At 46.6% G+C, this 7,153-nt stretch overlaps 1 protein-coding gene across 1 annotated transcript in view; it reads right to left on the bottom strand.

Moving 5' to 3' along the window:
- The window catches only part of LOC309569878 (alpha-1-antitrypsin-like protein CM55-MM), a gene marked incomplete at its 3' end in the record, with an annotated part of 131,415 nt that overhangs the window by 98,763 nt on the left and 25,499 nt on the right, over nt 1-7,153 (bottom strand). The window lies entirely within an intron of this gene.

Here is a 7,153-nt window from a genome sequence, read left to right as displayed (position 1 = left end):
AAATGGCCCTTGGCAGAAAAAAGGTTCCCATCCCTGCTCTACTAGAAGATAGCATACGTTCCTACATACCATGGTGTATACTAAAGTTATGGCCTCTGATCTAGTGGGAAGGTCAGTGGTTTTCCAGTGTGGTAGTACAACACGTCTAGTGGCGAGCAGTATGTAGCACTGCCCCCTTGAGGGCGGCTGGATTTCTCACCCTTTCGGGTCCCTCTAGGTTACCGGTAGCAACTGCATGCAGAATCTTAACACTTTACTCTCCGGCTCAGTCAATGAACGGTCGAGGGGTTTTAGTTGTTTTATTATAAATAGGGATGGGAGAAGGCTGGGATACTTCAGAACTTGAACTATTCACAATGCTGAGGACTTCTTTTCGAGGATGCAGCTAGGCTGCAGTTTCACCTTGCCACTAGATGAATCTGAGGTAAAGTTCCTGAATAGACACTTGCTTAGCACTTATCTTCAGGGCACACATCTAGCACCTCCTTTCACTCCACCAGCTGACACCCAACCTCTGACTACTCTACTCCGGGGTGGCCACCTTCCTGGTCAGGCCCTCAGACACGATCCCCTGTACTCACGATACTGTTTTTCCAGATTCAGTCCAGTGTCTCAACTCCTCCTAGTCAGCTCTTCTGGACCTCTGGGTTCAGCTCCTTCCTTCTGGCTCACCAGGCCGACAGCCTGTGACCATACACCAACCACTGCGGAAGAGGAAGCAACCACCACCCTCCTTCCGGAACTCTGCTTACCAGCCAAAGACCCCGATCACATGTGCTCCTGGCTTTTATACCACTCCCCACAATGCACCGAGACAACCAGTCTGTACCAATCACTGGGGCTGTATCAAAGCCCGTGTGCTCATCGGCCAGGTTTCCTCCACTGTCCAATGTGCCTCCCTTTTGGACCAGTGGGGACACTCCCCTAGACCAGATGAATCACACACTAAGCACCATGAGCAGACCTAACTCACAGATCCTGTTCTCTGGTAGGCAGAAAGCAATATAGATTTCCCTGCTGCTCCTCTGATAGGCAAACAGAGCCAAAAACTCTACTCTCTACCTAGCACCTACCTATGAGCAGTGCCGGGACAAGGTCCTCCAGCGCCCAGGGCAAGGATGACAAACTGTGCCCCCCCTTCCCTTAATGTTAGAGTCAATGCGCTCCCCCATCCCTGCAATAAACCATTGCGCCTAGGGCAACTGTCCCCCATGCCCACCCCTTGTCCTGGCCCTGCCTAGGAGGGTGCTACATGTATATAAATAAGAAGGCATTTAACAGGGAGTGGAATATTCTCTACACCAATATTCAGCAAGGCCATTTCAGAGAAGGGATTTAGACGTAGGTTGGTAACCTCTGATGCTAGCTGAAAACTTTCCATCCAGAAACTGGACACTTTGGGGTTTATTTACTAAAGCTAGAGAGGGCAAAATCAGTCACAATTCTACAGGGAACCCAATAAGCTTCTAACCTCAGCTTGTTTAATTAAGCTTTAGCAATAAAACATGGGAGCTAAGTAGTCCTCAATCCCTGGGACACAGATTGAGCCCAAAAGGGGTGTTCGGGGGATGTGGACAAAACCACGCTTTGGCATTCATTTGAGGCAGGCCCGGACTCCGCTATGTGTATGTATCTCAATCTTATTTGGTTTTTGTTTTGTTTTTTTTTTCTGTGCGCGAGCTCAGGAGGACAGGGCTCTTTAAATTTTTTATTTTTTTTCTTATTTATTTTACTTTTTATCTTTACATTGTCCCTTTAAAAATTTTTTTTTTTTAAACTTTTATCCCTATTACAAGAAATGTAAGCATCCCTTGTAATAGAAATATGCAGGACAGGTCCTCTTTATTGTTCTGGGGTTAAAAAGACCTCACATCTCACATCTACACTAAAAAGAAAAAAAAAAAACTTTTTTGATCATCATAAAAAAAATGGGCCCTTTGAGGTCGTTGAGAGTCCTCCAAGGCCATAGAGTGGAGTGGGGGCCAGCTTGCCCTCATTCGACTTCCTGCCTAGGAGGGAAGAGGACCGGATTGTTTTCCCCGCTACCGACGGCTCTGGTAAGTGGGGAAAACGACCGGAAAGTGGCGAGAGGGGGTTAGCACTGTAATTGTATCGTGCGTTGGCACTCTAATTTGTCAGGCCGCCATTTCGTTCAAACGCTGTCGCAAGCATCCATCTTGTGTTGCGAGCTTAGTTGACAGTGTTGGAAATGGTCATTCTTACCAGCCTTTTGGCACTGTAATGACCCCCTAGGTCACTGAATGCCAGGTTCCTGCACAGCTGACATTTTTCACACCTTTACTATACACAAGCAGATTGACCAAGCAGGAGTTGTGTCTCCGAGGACAGCAGGGGGGTCAGAGCAGATGTCCAGTGAAGCTGCCTTGTAAATTCCCCAAGCCAAATTGTTAAGTTACATCTCACAATCCGTGCTCAAATCATATCTTTTTACCCGAACATAACATATTAACAAAAAGTAGATATTTGGGTGCCCCATAAAATACCAATCGAATTAAGACCCAACACGGACACCTTCATGCCTAGGAAAGACAAGCTAGCGATCCAATGCCATACCGGTCAGAGGTTACTCCGAAATAACCCATGTTTAGTGTCTAAAGATAGTACATTCAAAACCGGACCATAAAATATCAGTTTCAAGCATGTAACCATTTCATATCTTCAGATATGAGTGCTTTTATTAATCTGTCAAACGGGGAGGTCCCATAGCAGTTTATAAGACTCAAAGCCTATTGGCTAAGTACTTCTGGTGACACCCCCTGGAGGGTCAGAGAAAAGGACAGGAACTGATAGAGAGCTCAGTTCTCATCCTAACATCGAGGCCATAACATCGCTCAAGGGCAACCAAATATCACATGTTCAGCTTCCAAAACGAAGGTAATACCAGGACCGTTTTAATGCAAGTATTTTCATCCTATCTCTTCATATTTCTCCATTGCTGTATTGTGCCTCTATTTCTTTGTAACCCATTTTTCTGTAAGTATTTTTATTCGCACCAATTTTAACCTTTCTTATAATTAAACCTTATTTTGAAAAGTGTTAACTTTGTCTCTAAGCTCTTAAATGCAAACTGACCCAAACGAACCTGCCTCCTGAAGCGCGCTACTGTGTGTTACAGACGGTTATTCTAAAGTCATAATTGATATTTGTAAAATCACGAGCGTCCGCTGAGCTCAAACGTAGCGGTGGTGGTAGAGAAAGGGTTAATCGTTTAATTAACCCGGTGACAATCGCTCTCAGTCTGCTGGCATCTAGATTGTGGTCCCGCAAGCTGGACAATCTGTGTGCTGGGTGCAGCTGAGAGTGGCATTGTTACGCAAGTGACAGCAGGGTGTGAGATTGCTTGGTCTTTGGTCACGAGGTAGATGAGAAGGCCAGGGGTCTGATACCCACCACTGTCACAGGCACCACTCCCGCCACCCATAAAAGTGATCCCGTGGCAAATTCACCGCTGGAACCACTTTTATGAGAAAAAAAATACCGGGTTATGGCAGCTATCTGCTATCTGCTGCCATAACCCCGGTATTTAACATCAAAGTAGCGACGTAAAACTGTGGCGGGCGGTCCGGAAGTGGTTAAACGTAGCGCCCAGAGCTGCCAACTATTGGGAGTCCATAAAGGAGGTGCCAATGTCGTGTTCCCACCTCAGAAAAGGGTTCAGTTTAGAGGAGGTAGATTTGACCTGTAACAAGTTATATAACAAGAGAAATACCTTTCATAGAAGGAATGTTCTCAGTCAGGAATCTCCAAGCTTGTCTATGAATGGTTTTCGGTAGGTTCAGGTTATGGAACAAACAATGAGGTATTTGGGAACATCTAAAATTTTTTGAGGGTGGAATATTATACAAATAGCAGTTTTCTAATAGGGTGAGTATGGGGTGAGTAGACTGATGAGCACCTGGGATCCCTCATGAACTGATGAGTGTTCATAATCCTCATACTTGAATAAAGAATACCAGTGACTCCACTTCCCACCATTGATGACCACATATGAACCCCCCCCCACCTTCATTAAAACTAACCGCCTGTTACATTAGTAGTTGGTGTAAATCTCCCAGTTACATTCATAGGTGTGCACAGCCTATTGCATTAGGGTGTGCACCCCAAAGTTTAAATACACATGCATGTGTTTGCCTACATGTATATGGCCCCGATACATTACTCTCCCTGCTGGCAAAGTGAAATAGAAGTGTGTGGCACTTCTCTTATGGCAGAGCAGGTCCGAGGGAGATCTTTCCCATCTCCTCACTGGCAAACAGAGCAATAATGCTAATGTGCCCTAGGTGATTAGGGTGTGCCCAGGCACACCCGGCACACCCTGTGCGCACGCCTATGGTTACATTGCTGGTCAGTGTGAAATGCCCTTGTAATGACCACCTATGTACCAGAGGGATTTGTAGTGTTTACCGTATGCAAAAAATAACTGATTCGCACAGATTTGCCATTGCAAATTTACTCTTCTGGACTACTAAACATGAAAGCATTTTCCTCCTAATGACCATCAACATGGATAATTATTTTCCTCCCAGGAACCATTAACTGCAGGTTATTTCCAGGAAGTTCTTTAACCACTTTACCACCGGAGGATTTTGCTGTCTTACGTCCAGGCCACTTTTTGCGATTCGGCACCGTGCGACTTTAACTGACAATTGCGCGGTCATGCAACGCTGTACCCAAACGAAATTTACGTCCTTTTTTTCCCACAAACAGAGCTTTCTTTTGATGGTATTTGATCACCTGTGCGATTTTTACTTTTTGCGCTATAAACAAAAATAGCGTAAATTTTGAAAAAATAACAATATTTTTCACATTTTTTTATATGAAATTCCCCCCCCAAAAAAATGTCAAAATCAAAATTTTTTAAAATTTTTGGCCAATTTGTTTTCTGCCACCTTTTTCTGGTAAAAAAAATCACAATAAGCGTATTTTGATTGGTTTGAGCAAAAGTTATTGCGTTTACTAACTAAGGGAGAGATTTCTGTCATTTTTGGTGTTTTTTTTTTAACGCGTAATGGTGGCGTTCTGCGATTTTTTTTGCAGGACTGCGACATTGCGGTGGACAGATCGGACTCCTGACTGACATTTTTGACACTTTTGGGGGTGCCAGTGACATTACTACAGTGATCAGTGCTATAAATATGCACTGTTACTGTAATAATGACACTGACAGGGAAGGGGTTAATTTTATTGGAGAGGGAGGGGTTAATGTATGCCTGGTGCTTACTAATGTGTGTGGGGGGGAGGTGACTGAATGACACAGGGACAGATCGCTATGCTGAACCCTGCAATCTGACCCTGTCTGTCACTTAGGAGATCCGCCTGCTTTGTTTACACAAGCGGGCGGATCTCCACACTCAATTCCCCGATGATCGGGGGAAGAGCGGCGGTGATCACCGCTGCTCCTCCCCTGGCCCGACTCCCGCTGTGACTGAATACAGCGGGAGCAAGCCTCCGGCGGAGCACGTGCGCCGCCCACAAGGGGAGGAGTCCAGCGACGTAGGTCTACGTCGCTGGACGGGAACGAGCCACTTTGCTGCAGTAGAGCTCGAGTGAGTGGTCGGCAAGTGGATAAAATGAAGGCCAAGAGCAAAAACTGGGGATTGACCAACAGCATTTCTTGAAAGCCGGAGGTCGGAGGTCTGATGAAGGAGCCACGCTTGCTCCGAAACATGTTACCGCCCACACGCTTCAGACACCGGCCGCATGCATTCCAGCGTGGTTACCAGAAGGAAGCCCTACCACACTGTGATTGTTGCACGCCGACACACCAAGCTGCCTCCCGGACACTGGATAGCCGAGCATCGACTTACAAGAAATTCTGTTGGTCTATCCCCAGTTTTTGCTCTTGGCCTTCATTTCAAAGACCTTCTTGTAAGTTATTTGAACCCTTTGATGTTTTAATAAATGGTCTATATTGCACTTGTTCTCTTCTACATTTCTACAGAGCCACTTCTCCTAAGTGCTGCATGAGTGCATGTTGATCAATACAACCCTCTGGATCAGAGGCGTAACTAGAACCTTCAGGGGCCCCCTGCAAGAAACCATGAAGGGCCCCCCCGGACCCTTCCCATCAAGCCTGGGGCTCTTCCCACTGATCCTGGGGCCCTTTACTCTCGTTGCTGGGCCCTTTATTACAGCACACAGGGGCCCAGAGACAGCAGAATACAAGTGAACTGGATAGGAGGAGTGGCGGGGGCAGCATACAGAGGAACCAATCTCCTCCATTTTCCTCCTGCAGCTACAGGAGGAAAAAGGCGGACAGTTATTTCTCTACATGCTGCCTCCCGTCGCCCCTCCTATCCAGGTGTACAGGGGAGCTGCAAAGGCCCCCTGGAGCATGGGGCCCAGTTGCAATTGCAACCCCTGCAACCCCTGTAGTTACGCATGTTAAAGAGGCCCTATTCAGCCAGCTCAAGCGGATGGCAACTGATATATACAGGGACTCCCTGGTGACATCATTGACCATTTGTAGACATGGTCATATTTGGTCAATGACATCACAGAATCCCCAGAATTTTTTTTAGTTGCCAAGGTCCCTCAGATAAATGCCCAACCCACTATGCCATTTGATTGACAATCCCTAGCCTAGAAAATGGTCAGAACTGTTTTTTTTAATTTTTAATATTTGACTCCCATTGACTGCGGGGGGGGGGGGGGGGGGTTGGATTTGGCACCTGAACATTAGAAATGTTCCCCAAACCCTACCTAAACCCAACCCAGGTAACTATGGCTTATCACTAGTCATGGCATATTGCAGCTTTTTCTGGTCAGGGCTTTTTTTTTTTTAGGGATCGGCCGATTATCGGGACCACCGGTATATCGGGGGCCTATATGCACTTTCCCCGATATATCGGAATCGGCCCCTGAGGTTACCGATATTGCAGATATTTCGGGAAAGTGCTTGTACCGGAGGGATGTCTGCAGCTGGAGGCATCACCCCGGTACCGGCGTCCATAGCCGATGGTCGGCTGTCTTGTAATGACAACGGATGCGGCTGAGAAGCCTCTCGGCTGTCATTACAAGGAGCCTTTTTACAGGATGGGACGGGAGACCCGGGCAACCATCCTGCACGGCCGCCAAAGACCCGATCGGCTCTGATCGGGTCTCCATGTAAAAAGTGTGAAGTATTTTTTTC

The sequence above is a fragment of the Pelophylax lessonae genome (genome assembly GCF_965119305.1).
Source record: "Pelophylax lessonae genome assembly, chromosome: 13".
Classification (NCBI taxonomy): Eukaryota; Metazoa; Chordata; class Amphibia; order Anura; family Ranidae; genus Pelophylax; species Pelophylax lessonae.
The sequence above is the reverse complement of the archived record's forward strand: the minus strand, read 5'-3'. Positions and strand labels throughout refer to the sequence as shown.